The sequence below is a fragment of the Anoplolepis gracilipes genome, chromosome 15 (genome assembly GCF_047496725.1).
Source record: "Anoplolepis gracilipes chromosome 15, ASM4749672v1, whole genome shotgun sequence".
NCBI lineage: Eukaryota > Metazoa > Arthropoda > Insecta > Hymenoptera > Formicidae > Anoplolepis > Anoplolepis gracilipes.
In genome coordinates this window covers 4374705-4388862 of record NC_132984.1, presented here as the reverse complement: position 1 = coordinate 4388862, position 14158 = coordinate 4374705, and the positions used below count along the sequence as shown (strand labels likewise).

Genomic DNA, 14158 nt, shown 5'->3' with positions numbered 1-14158 from the left:
TTAATGATAATTTGTATAATGTTTAAATTATGACGCGAAAATGAAAGGAGCTGTACAGAAAGCGTGAAATTAAATCAAGGCGAATGGAAGTGGAAAAAGTTAGAAAGACATCCAGGGAGAGAGAAAAAAAGAAACCCCCCCTCCCTCTTCCCCTCCCCTCTCCCCCGCCGATATCCAGTCGACGCGCGCGATTCACATCAACGGACATAATTTCCGACCGAAGGTTCGGTAGATCCGGGGCGACAACTTTTATTCTCAGCTCGTTAGCGTCGCTTCGAGTTCGAGCCCGTTCGAAAAATAGAGGAGCCGGTTTGATCGACATTTAATCGGTCCGGAATTGCCGGTCGAGTATCCTGAACTAACGCATCGGGGTCCCGTTGGAGAAGAGAGGAAACCGAACGGGGGAAAGAGAAAAAAAAAAAAAGGAGAGAAGAAAGGAAGAAAGGGTGGGAGGGATAAAACGATCGCGAGAGAGGGACGGAGGGTGATGAAGGGGGATCAGAGGGAGGGGGGAGAACGTCGTTACGGCACGTACGAGAGCTCGTCTCGTAATGAAACAACGAGAGACGAGCCGCGCGACAGGATTGGCGGAAATCCAGCGGCCTCCGCGCGTTTCTCCTCCAACTTCCTGATGTCGCGGACCCTTAAATCCGATTAAAAAATATCCCGACTCCCTCCCTCCCTCTTTCTCTCTCGCGGATCTGTGACAAAAATTCCTTAGTTGCGCAGAAATCCCGGAGGGATGCCGGGATTATATACTGTCGGTCCAGCTTATACTCTCTAACGTTTTTAACCCGCCTCGCCCTCTCCACTTTCCCCCTCCCTCTCTCCTTCCCGCCGATCACTTTTAATCAACCTCTGGTTGTACTTTTACTTTTTGATTAATTAAAATTTTACTTGCTTTAGCTGTTTAAACATCGCATATCCATTGTATCATATTATAGTTTTTTATTTACAGGGTTCTAATAATTAATTAACTATTAATTAGAATGTTTGTATAATATATACATATATATACGCAGGATAAAACCAGGAGAGTACTTGTTAATGTTTTTATAAAAAATATTTTATTATTACCCAATTATATCGATCTTATCGCATTTTTTTCAACCCTTCACTAAAATACTTGACTCTAAAATGAAAAATATTCTTATTCTAATATATCGAAATTTATAAAATACTTAAAAAAAAACGCACGCAACACATTTTTTGTTTCCAAATTAAACCATTCAAAAATTCTGAAGTTTTTCGATCGAAATGCATTAGACTTTTTTCTTCAAAGAGCAAAATACTTTGCTAGTACCCTGTCAACCCGACAAGCGCAAGTCATTAAATTCCGCGCACCGTTTCGTATAAAACATAAGAGATGTATTAGCACATCAGGTAAAACGAGGCACTCAGGATATTACGACGATACGAGTGTGCTTCGTTTCCGGAAACTGGCATCAACCCCAGAGTTCGATGACTCTCTCGTCCACCCACCACTCACCCTCTCAGATGGGTGACTGCGAGAGGGGGAGAAGAGGCGAGTTTAACGCGACGACGGACGTTAGGGCGACGCGTACGAACGCGGCGGTGCTTGTATTAGAGAGGATTGCCTATCACAGAATCGAGGGAGAGGTAATTTATCCGTGGCGTATTGAACGAACGATGAAACGCAAAGGCAATAATTCAAAGTGGTGGCGAACGCGGCGGGCAAATCAACCGAATGGTGGGCGAGAGGGTGAGACGCAGTGTAAACGCGGTGTAATTCCATTAGAAAATCGAGAAAACCTCTCGGTTGCTTTCGCAATCTTGCGGCGAGTCACAACGTGTAACTTATGGTCTAAATATTCTACACAATATATTTATAATATATATTATAATATATAATATATATTAATATATATTATAATATATATATATATATATATATATATATCTTTTTTTATTCATATTTATATTATAATTATAATATATTATAATTTAATATTGTACACGCTAAATATCGTATACATATATGTGCAATATATTGTAGATGAATATAAAATAATTCCAGCGTTTCACGTAACAAACATGTTTTATTAATTTATTAATTAAAAACGTTTTTATTAATTTTAAATTAATTAATAAATTTTTTTTAATTAATTTATTAATTTAAAAAATATTTTTATATTATTAATTTTACCAAAAAAAAAAAAAAAAAAAAAAAAAAAAAAAAGATATATCTTCAATTGCATAATAATGTTTGATGCATGCTCCGAAATTCCCTAGAATTCATACAAAGCAATAATTACGGTCGCATTCGGGGGCAACGTTCCTCGCAATTTATGACCTAGAAACTTGGCGGCCGCGAAGAATCCGGAATTTGAGGTAGGGGGTGCCATTTCGGCTGGTGGAATGGCCGTAAAAGGAATGACTATGTGCGGCGCGATGCAGTCGAGCGTAGAATCATGCTAAGTGGCCGAAGTTTTCGCTCATTCGGCCGTTAATTCGGGAGGAAAGGGGAGGGGGAAACCCGCGCCGAATGTGCTAATGTACTCCCTTCGATGTGCAATCCAGTTTACATGGCACTGACGAGCGCTAGGGAATTGTTCGTCTTCTTGAATTAAGTCGGCTAAAATCGTTTTGCTAATTAAAAGTTCACGAGCCATTTAAGCGCGACGTAAAAAGCGCCGCGAATCTCGTATCGTAAAATCGACTCTTATATTATCTTTTAAACGAAATACTCTTAATCGCGTCCCTCAGATACAATGCAAATTAATTCATTTTTCAAGACATATTTAAGAGAAAATGCAACAATTTTTTACGCCCGATGTTTAGAAAAATCAACATCTTTTAACAGAATAAATATTATATTCTCATAATTAAGAATTTTTAAAATTGCTGAATTTGAATATAATGTGGACGGAATCTCGAAGATTGAAATAAAAAATTTCTTATATCGATCAGAATAAAAATTTATGCCTGAAAATTACTTTTCATCTAATGACGCGAATGTTAAAAATATTTAAAAAATCAATTCAATGTCACAAGTTTCCCTTACAGAAATATTCATCGAGAATTGTCTAGAAAAAGAAAATGTAATAGTATCTGTCATTGTATATGTGTACGTTCGGTGAGATTAATTGCACCATATAAGAAAGATGAAGAATCTCGTACACAGAAAAGAAAAAGCATTTCCTTTATAAAATATCAAATTTTTACCAGCGTCATTTCTTCTTTTTGTATTATTATATCTAGAAAAACCGACCGTAACTTTCGCATGTGTGTAGAGAGAGGATGGAATTTCGCAAGTTCTAACGCGGGAAAATTCTTACGTTTACACAAAATGAGAAATCCCCGCCACAACTTTCAGTCATTTCTCATGCTCGAAACATTTGCGGAGCGAGAGAGTATGTGCGTATCTCGCACATGCGTATGCATATTCGTTTTACGCGCCTTGCGCAAGCGCTTTCCGCCGAATAAATGTCGCAATGAAAAACCCGAGCACATATAAAAAATGCGTTACAAATTTTTTTCCTTTTGTCAGGATTACGTATATTTTCGCTGTTCATTTATTACAGCGTTTTATTTCGTGAAATTCGTCCAAACTCAATTTAATAAAACTCTTTTAAGAAATGGCACATTTCATAAGTGGAGAAGGAAACGTTTCCAGGCAATATTTTGAAGGCTAAATTTAAATAGAATGTAGCTGTGAAAAGAAAACCAAACATGCCTATGACAGATATTAATATTATTTTCTTAGAACACACTCTTTCTTCCCCTCCCCCTTTTTTTCTAGTTAGTAAAACAGATTTTTGCAGGAAAAATAAATTTTTCAATAACTAATTCAAATTACATATGTTAATCAGTCTCCATCGGTCCTCATTTATTCGATTTTTAAAAGCGTCATTAGTAAAAAACAGATTTATATGATTTAATTTCTACAAAATAAAAGATAACGTGTGTGAGGGCTAATTAAATGACTTTAAAATATTAAATTTTACAAAAATATTTGTAAACAATAGGAAAGACAGGAAAAATAAATATTCAATTTATAAAATCGTCATTAATAAAAATAGAATTGTAATTTATAAAAAAAAGAGCGCTATTTAAATTATTATACAATATTATTATTATTATCTTAAAAATTATTATTATATAATTTAAAAAAAATCACAAATATATATGTATAATTATCTTAAGAATATGTATGCGTATATTTTTGAGGAGCAAAATTTTTTCCACGAAACGTTCGATCGATATCCCCGGCGAGAGAATTCTTCCGTCAATAGACTTAGCAGGAAGTCTGCGCAAGTTAACCTTCAAACCAGCAGCAGATTTAAGCTGACGTAAAGAGCGAGGTGAATGGAAATATTCTCGACAGAATCTTGCGAATCTCATTAAAAGTTAAGTCAAGCCGCAGTTAAAGAGAGAGAAAGAGAGAAAGATAGAGAATTCTTGCCGCGCGCGAACGTCATTATTTTGAATCGCGCTCGTCCATGAAACAGCGCCACGTGACCCGGAACGCAATGACAGACGCGCGTTTGTTCGACCGCGTTCGGATTGCGTTCACGGCCGATCGTCACGAATGCGGATAATCCTTTCTGCACGAAGAGGCATTTCCGAGAGTTTTTGTGGATTTTACCCGTGAAACCAATTCGTGCAAGGGTCGCCTGTGTTCGCACATACACACACATACACAGATACACAGACATATATATATATATATATATATAATATATATATACAGAAGCTCCACTCTAATGAATTAATCGTGCACTAATAATCAGCAGTGGAGCGTCGTTTCCGCTGGCAACGTTGTTAATTTCCATACGATTATAACGTAGCCCGGGCCTTTGTGTGTAGGCACATAATTAGTTCATGCGTTCTCTCTTTGAGGGCTCTCTGATCTCGCTTCTCATCGAAATTGAAATCACACATTGATTACGGAAATAATATAATAACGCTCGATGCGCGAATTCTCTGCGCGAGTAATCAAAAAATGTTCGATTTTAATTGCCTGTAATAATTCAGGGAAGCACGCACCTCTTTTCTTTGAATTATTTCCCACCCTCGCGAATATCCGCCAACTTGAATCGAATTTTTTTTTTTTTTTTCTCGTTTTTTACCTCTCGACCCGGTCCACTGTGTCACTTCTGATGAAAGAATAGCAGCGCAGCGACTTCAAAATTGCGCCGGAAATTTTTAATTGAATCGGGCTTAGAAAAGATACATTCACGCGCGATATCTCGAATGACCCTGAATCCCCCGTACGTTTCGATAGCTCCGCGCGCGCCAATTAAATTCGCTTTATTCCGTCGACGACGAGTTTTATTAAAGCCGCCGATAATTACCGCGAACTAGGTCGCGACTCCATTGAACGGACAAAGTGGATAAAAAGAGTATCGACTGATCGGAGAAACATCGAGCTACCGGGTGTTCGTTATCAAGCGCGGTAGCGATTAACTTCTTAATTGGTGAAGTTTTTTAATTTCTTTCACATTTTCTCTGTATTTTTCTCTCTCTGTCCCTTTCTTCCTGTCTCCTCTACGCGCCGATTAATACGCGCCGAATAAATCTCTCGTCGATCGCGCGCTTTGCGTTACGAAATAAAGAGATATTAACTTTCTTCCTTAAACTTTCCAGTGACGTTTGTAAATTATATTGACGTCGAAAAATATACGGGATATGGCTTTCAGATATTTCGTATATTGTATATAATTAACAATATTATATTTTTCTTAAAAACATAAGAGAAAAAAATATTGCACACGATGAAAAAATTCCATTTCCTTCATCAATGACGTAGCTTTACAACGTAGGAACATTCTAAACTTTTTCGGAAAAAAAATATAAGTGAATAAATAAATAAATCGGTTCCCCGATTTTTGAGAATCTTCCAATTCCCGGATTCGCGGATCCTTCTTCTGCTTCCCGAATCCCATTCCTCTATTCAAAGCACTCCGCGAATAAAGTGCAAGAATGCACCAGGCTTGCATCGCGAGAACGAAAAAGGGAATTTTTTTTTTTTCCTCGCCGTTCAACGGGCGACGATCGCCTTACGCGCTTTCAAGCACGCCGCGTATTCTCGGGCGACGCTACAATGGCGTCCCAATATGCAGAATGGCGTCGAAATAAGCAAGAGGGAAAGGGGATGCAACAAGGATAAGGGTAAGAAAGGGTAATGCCGTGCGCTCGCGATGTACGGAGCTTCCCTCGGACTCGGAAAAGTGCCGTAGCTCTCTCTCTCTCTCTCTCTCTCTCTCTCTCTCTCTCTCTCTCTCTCTCTCTCTCTCTCTCTCTCTCTCTTCCACCATCCTTCTTATTTCCTTTCATGAAGCCGAAGTGACTGTTTACGCACGCATCTGACAATCGTAGTTGTCATCCCCATCCCCGGACGTCCCTCTGTGTTTGCGAGTTTTGTATCTCGTCGTTTGAACGTGAAAGGCGTTTGAAAAATTGACTAAAATGTAAATTACATTCTTAATCCTTACTTCAGACTCTTACTCGTATCGGCATATTTAACACGCTGGTGAATCAATTTTATCGTAAACAGTCTGCTAACCAATCTAAATAATTATTGTATTTCCAAAAAAGGTATTGATAAAAGATTGAGAATTTAAATATTTCTCAGCTTCTCAGATCACAATTATAAGATCCAATATAATATGTTATTTAAAATTTAACTTTTGACTTTAAATCATCGCATTAGTCCCCTGTTTAACCGGCGAAAAAATCGTTCTGTCAGAGAAGAGAATTTCTAGGAGAATACTAAAACTTTTCTTGATATTAGTATAACCTGCAGGCACTTTGTGTGTCTCTTTCCCCGAGACATTGTCATCTTGGAAGACAGTTTGTATCGTTGAAAAAATAAAAAGAGAGAGAGAGAGAGAGAGAGGAGAGAGAAAGGCAGGAGAAAAATGTAAAACGAGGCGAGACGCGAGTAGTAACGATTCCTTGCATAAAGACTGCACTCGAAGGATGGTGGAGGAGCGGTACGTGATCGTAATATCGAGCCAGCTGATGGCTCGGTGCACTTTTTACGCACATCCAGAAAGCTCGAGAGCTTAAGAATGGCAATGGGAACGAATGCAATAAAAGCAGCGGGAGGCTATCTCGCGGTTGTCTCTTTCCTTACGTGAAGTAATTTTCCCTTATCAGCCGCACGTGAAAACGTGATGCGACCCGCTTCGCGAGAAAAACAGCTGATTGATATGCTGTGACTCGCATCTGATCGCGCGCATTGTCAGGTATGCGTGTCGGCAAAACATCGGTAAAATCGGTAAATTCACGTCATCTAAATTTTATTCATTGGCTGAGTCGAATTTTACGATGCCATGTAAAAAGAAGATGGAAAGAGACAAGTTTTATTCTCTTGTCAGATGTACATATGTCTGTTAATATATACAGGATGTCCTGTTTATGTTAACTAGTGAAAAACTTGCTAATGGCAGATTCTTGAGATCATTTGGAGACGATTTTTCCTCAGCGAAAATGTCGAGGCATCAATTAACTTCCGAGTTGTATAAGTGATTGAAAAAAAGCCGCTTTACGCAAACTAAACTTTTTCGAGTTAAAAAATTACTAAATCCTTCAGTTAAAATTTCAGATAAAGTTTTGCTTTAATAGAATTTTAATTTAAGGCTTAATTGCAAAGATATATAATGATAAAAATTGAAAAGTTGCAAAATAATGTGACGTCTCTCGATATTTTCGCTGAGAAAAAATCCACTCCAAGAATCTGACAGCAGGTTTTTCGCCAATTACAGGACACCCTGTATATATTGATAATATGTATATTAATATTAATATTAATTTGCATTGACGATGCTTGAGTCTCATCTTAAAATGTTCTGGCAAAATGATTCAAACTCACGCGTTTGAAGCCAGCCTTTGCCAAAAGAATGTTTTGCTTGGCATTCGCAAACTCTGATCTGTTCCACTTGGCGCCCGCGGCGTTCAGTGAGCAATTCCAGGCAATCAAGAATGCATTCCATGATGTTCCCGAATACTTCAAACATTTCCACTTCTACATTTTCAAAAGAGCATAGACTCAAATCGGTTAAGATTGCGCTTTAAGCGTTTCGAAATTTTCGAAAGGCCAATTAAAATGAGTTCAAATCTGGATCAAACACATTGCATTTAAATATCTATGCACGACATGAATTGTGTGTTCAAAAGTTTGACATTTTCGAGTATTTAACATGTATAGAAGATTACGTTATAAACATAAAATTAAATGTAATATTAAAGATTTAAAGTTGATAAACATGAAATTAAAAAATAATATTTTTTGACAGGTTATCAAATTAATAAAATATAATTTTTTAATCAATAATTCTAAATATCTAGAAAAATCTTTTCTTCAAAATATTAAATAATATATAACATTATATCTACTGTAAAAGGTAAAGCGCATCTTGTAAGAAGGATGGAAAAAGAGCGTTAATTTCCAGGCATTGTCTCCCAGCTTCAGTATTCGAATATGCTGACTCGTAAAAGGAATATCCAGCGAACGTCTCTAATGCGCCGTTAGTGCCGAATTTAACGGCGCCATCGTAAACGTGAAAGGCCGAGGAGACGAATCTCACGAGACCATCGGAACAATGCTAGAAATTTCGAGTTCTCCCCGTCTCTCTCTCTCTCATTGTCAGTGACATTAGTTTCTCATCTTAGCGATATGCTGTCAACCCAATTTCGCCAGAGGAGCAAGATAAGACTACGGAGCATATTCCGAAATTTCGAGTCAAGTAATCACGTATTACTAAAATATATCAATATATACATACAAGACTTTGGATAGAAACGTTATTTTTATTCACGCTTTTGTCTCACGAGAGAGAAACAGTTTCGTCAAAAAAAATAGAGGTAACTTTAAATTTTGGAAACGCCTCTGCAACGAAATTTTACCGAATAGACAAAAATAGACTGTATCCTCTCTCTTTTTTTTTTTTTTTTCAAACATTTTTCTCGATGTTGTTTATTTTTTTGACACACATTTGTTTGTTTTAATTAATTGAAAAAGGAATATTGTGTGAGCATCTTTTTTCAATCGTAAATAGATGCTTCGGTGAAGAGTCAGTTTGTCGAAAGGTTGTATTACGAAAAACAATCCATGCGTCTAACGCGAGTGTATATCGGAAAAAAAAAAAAAATCAAAAAGCTAATCAATTCGCCCGTATATTCGTTTGCGAGACAGAGTGAACGCGCGGCACGTACGAGAGAACAAACTCGGCAACGCTGATTATAACTCATCGCGGCTCCTCGCATATTCATAGAAAGCTTGCCGTATGATTTACGCGCGTGTAATACATTTGTATGACTCCCGCTTTCGCCTTGCACGATCCAGGCGTGAACATAAAAACCGAAAACGTCGTTTGCAGATGCGATTAAATCATCCTGATAGGACTCGACATTGTAAAATAAAGTATTTGTAGAGCATTACAAGAAAGCATTAACACACGTACAACTGCCTCGTAAAAAAAAAAAAAAAAAAAAAAAAATACACCCCTGATGCAGACGTTTCATTAGATTCGGATGTTTACATCGGTATTTCTCAGAGTATTTATGAAAATCTTTAATGCGTATTAAAATTATGAAATAATAATATATTTAATTAATTTTATTTTTAAATAAAAAAATTAAATATTTTTAAGTAAAAAGTAATTTCTTTTTTTTTTCAAAACTACTCCGTAAAAATGTAAGACAAGTATTTGGAGTATTTTGTAAAATAATTAAAATAAACTCGAGCAGAGATTTTAATTTAATAGTTCAATTTCAAAAATTACTAAATATCTATCATTTAGTAAGTATTAGAAAACAATAACTGTCATCAAGTTTCTTGATCATAATTGTAAGTTTAAACGTATTACGAAATTTTTCTGATTGAATTATTGAGACACACAATATGCACGATAAAGCGAAAGATATACTAGGTAAATTTTCTTTTCAAAACTACTTTGTAAAAATGTAAGACAAGTATTTCGAGTATTTTATAAAATAATTAAAATACATTTGAGATTTTAATTTAACAGTTCAATTTCAAAAATTACTAACATTCAATAATTATTACTACCATCAAGTTTCTTCATTATAAGTTTAAATTATTTGTATTGTGAAATTTTTCTAATTGGCTTATTGAGAAACACAATACGCACAATAAAGCAAAAGATATACCAAATAAATTCCAGCTATCAACGCAAAAATTAATTGCCAGTTTAATTCAAACAGTCAAAAATAACGGTGTTTCTTCTGCGCAAACGGAAACCCTTCGCCGAGCTCCTTCATTTGAGGCAAACACAGAACAGAAGCCCTTGCGAAGGCCTCCACGCCTGTCTGCGTCTATAATCATCGGTTTAGATCTGACATCGCCACCCCTGCGTCGAGTCTCCGCGAGGGAGTGAATTCCCCGGCGGGGTAGGAGCGGCAGGTGGGGGTGGGAGAAGGCCTGTTTAAGTGGCCGGCGATAAGATAACGTCCGGAAGGCGGGTAACGGGCAATTAATTCGGGAGTAGCTTGGGTAAACAGTGCCGAGAAATTAAAAGCTATTTGTCACGGCGCGCAAGAAGGGTGACGCCAAAAGGGGGGGAGGGGGGTGGATAAGGGCCGGGGCTCGCGCGCGCAAGCCGAGGAATTAAGATGGCCGCGATACGCGTGCATACCGTGTGCATAAAGCGTGTGAATTTCCCGACTTGGTTTACCGCCAAGCAGAAAAAGGATCCTAACCGAGTGAGTGAAGGAAAGAGATACCTATCGTTGCGCGTCGTGAAAGCGATCTCTACCAGGTGTTGATACTGTTTTTGAAATCGGGGGAAAAAAAACATCGTGTTACAAGATTTTCATCGAGATTCTTAATCACGCACGCGTCATTGTAACAAATTAGAAAGGATGTGCAGAGTATATTAATCTGTATAAAATTAATTATTTTCGAATGTCAAAATTTATTTATTATTTATTACTTACAGATTTATATTCATATATAAAATATTAATTTATACAGATATTTATATATATTTATATTTTAATAATTTATTAATTTATTAATTATTATTATAGAGATTTATCATTAAAATGCAAATATGTTTGATCAGAAAACACGGAGTTTTGTTGTCAATCTTGTATTTAGCTGCAATTCTTTCTACTATTGGATTAAACTAACAAAAGTATTTAGAGATATACGTTTTTGCTTCGAAGATGGTGAAAGAAAATATCGATAATAAAGAAATAAAATTACGGACGTGCATGCTAATTTGAAATCAAACGGATTAAAATACGAATTAAAAGAAGTCTGATTCAAACTGCTAAAGAGATTAAATAAAATGTGAGAGAGACCGCTAAGCGGGACCGTTCGAGATTGTATTTTTCAACACACACGCGCTATTAACGTTACTTTGTAGAAGCTACGGGGGAATTTACAGGAACGTTTACGTGCTAATTACGTGACACAGATGGCTCGAACTAGAAGGTGCCGAGCGCGTTTCGCGTGGCAGCCGTCGCTCTAATGATCATTAAGTAATTCAGATTAGCACACACGGCACGCGCCAAGTTTCTTACCGTCACAGCATCATTGACGACGATGATTATGCAAGGTCAGCTTCCTTACCTGCGAACAAGACAATGACGAAAAATAATTTCACAATATCACACAAAAAATTAAATTAAATTAAATTAAATAAGACTATCTTTTAATTTAAGTAATTATTTAATGAAAATTGTTCTCTTAAAGTGTGATCAAAATTTATATAACATGCAATGTAATTATATGCGATACATATTTTAATTTTTCAATATCAAAACTTTTTAATTATTAAATACATGTACAAATATAATTATGTATTTTTTTTTATATACATGTAGATTAATTACATATTATATTGTACACTTTATTCATATTAATCAGAAAGAAAGACCTAATAATAAAAAATTGAAAGTAAGCAGGACATTTTTATCCCGAGTAATATTTTTATTAATTATTCGCTTTATACAGATTTAATGTAGAAATGTATATCAAATTCTGGGACAATGTTTGCGTTTGTTATATTTACATAAAAAACAAGCCGTAGAATGCAATTCATCATAACATTTGTAAGCCTATAATATTCTCACTCGAACAAATAATGTATTGATTTACATTGCATACATGTGGAACAAATTTACCGTTATTCTTTTTTACTTTAATAGATCAGTTTAAAAAAGTGCACAGTTTTCCGTTATTTTAAATACTTCTGCTCTTGTTTTATATAATTTATCGTGAATAATGAAAAATTATATAAATTATGTATAGAAAATGTAAATAGACTAACAGAAAAATATGATATACTAAATAGTATTTAATTATTTAAAATTATCAAGAAATAATTCAAAACAAAAATAACGTAAAAAAAATAGAAATAAATTAATAAAGCGAGTTTATATTTTATATTTTATTTTATCCTAAAAATATCATGAAAACGAGAGACAAAAAATTATTTCTCTTTATAAATTATTTCTCTTATCCATCAATTCTTCTCTAATCCTTTTTTTTTTTTTTAGTTACAAAATCAACAATCTAGTTAAAAGAATATATTATTACACAATGACTAGATGAATTATATTCTAAGTCATTAAAAATGTATATATATTTTTATAATATATAAAATTTATTATAAAACCCCTGGAAGAAATCGTAAGAAATTTATCTTTACATTTTTATAATTTAAAAAGATAAATCTCCCTTTTTTCTGCAGTCTTACATCAAGCTGAATTCCCGATGCAGTGATTTATTATCCATTATTATATTCCAATATTGATTAAAGGATGCTCGTTTAACAGGATATTCGTAATATTGATTTATCATCAAAATTATTTGAATCATAAAGAGTTGAAATTCTCTCAAACAAATAGTCCGACACGCAGAAAGAAATCGTAGGAAGAAATTGAAACGCTGCTGTATGTATGTACACCGATCGACTGTCGGGGAATTCTTTAGAGAATAAATTGGAACTGTCTTTGGCGACGCGTCACGCCGTTTATTGTCATTTGTTCGATAGCAACTACCACAGCGCGTGTGCTCTTTCTCTCCCTTTGACAAAATCGACACGACCGTCCGACGATTTATTCGGTGGGATTTATACGAGTCGTTCATTTTGAGAGTGACATCAGTCATTCGCAGCATTTTCAAAATCTCGTAAAAAATATATACGCCCGTCAGTTTGTATCTTACCGCGATTCATTGTATTAGATTAGAGTGTCCATTCAAAAGTATAAATTCCAATTAAATCTATGAAATATATATATATATATATTTCACAATTAATTTCAACTTTCTACCCATCAAACTATAATAAGAAAAAAAAATTGTTCATTTCTTCCCTTAAGACTTGAAACTTTGTACTCTTGAAAAAAGAAAATAATCATCAACACCGATATCGAATATCGTTATTTTTTTTAAGGTCTAAGAACTCTGAAAGAAAGTCAAATTTAAAAACTTATGTAATATCTACTTAAAAAGTAAGAAAATAATTAAAGAGAAAAGAAACGAAGTGAAATGCAAAATCGAAAGATCTCCAGACACTAAATAATTTAAAGATTTATTAAAAATATATAGCCGTATCTCTCTTTCAATATTCAGAAAAGTGCGTTAAAAATAAGAACATGGTAATGAAACATTATTGGAAGAAAAAGAAAACGGGGGAGCATCATCAGAGTGTATAGAATGTTGAATTATGTGTACGTAGAGTTACGGGGATGAAGGGGGAAGGAGGGACGAGGAATGAAGCTTAGAGACTGGAGGGGTAATAACTCATAGAGTACCGTACACAATACCATTGTGTTCGTTGTACAGATTCTGCTGAGAACAGGACTGCGCATATATACAGGGTGTTCCTGAAATAGATCGCCAAGCTTTGGCACCGTATTCTACTCATGTATAATATGTACTCTGTTATGGATATCTCGAACTTATTAAACGTCTCCTCAAAATGATAAAAATCGTATTATTCGTGGCATCAATACTGTGTCAAATTATTGCGAAGGAGAACCGCCGTCTTATGATAATAAATAATTAACATTTAATTAATTAATAATAAAATGATAATTTTTTAAATGGAGGTAAGTTTCTAATTGGTTGGAATGTTTAAAAATTCTGAGAAAATATTACGACTTGGAAACTAATGTGAAAGAAAAGCTCTCGTTAGTGAACATTTTTAAAAGCTGT

The 14158-nt window shown here is 35.2% G+C and overlaps 1 protein-coding gene and 1 long non-coding RNA gene across 2 annotated transcripts in view; both read right to left on the bottom strand.

Moving 5' to 3' along the window:
• Positions 1 to 14158, bottom strand: part of Syn1 (Syntrophin-like 1) — a 257348-nt gene that overhangs the window by 148300 nt on the left and 94890 nt on the right. The window lies entirely within an intron of this gene.
• LOC140674012 (uncharacterized) overlaps positions 11056 to 14158 on the bottom strand; it is a 38357-nt gene continuing 35254 nt past the window's right edge. The window contains exon 3 of the long non-coding RNA XR_012048150.1: positions 11056 to 11566. This is a non-coding gene — a long non-coding RNA (uncharacterized lncRNA). The remainder of the gene's footprint in view (positions 11567 to 14158) is intronic.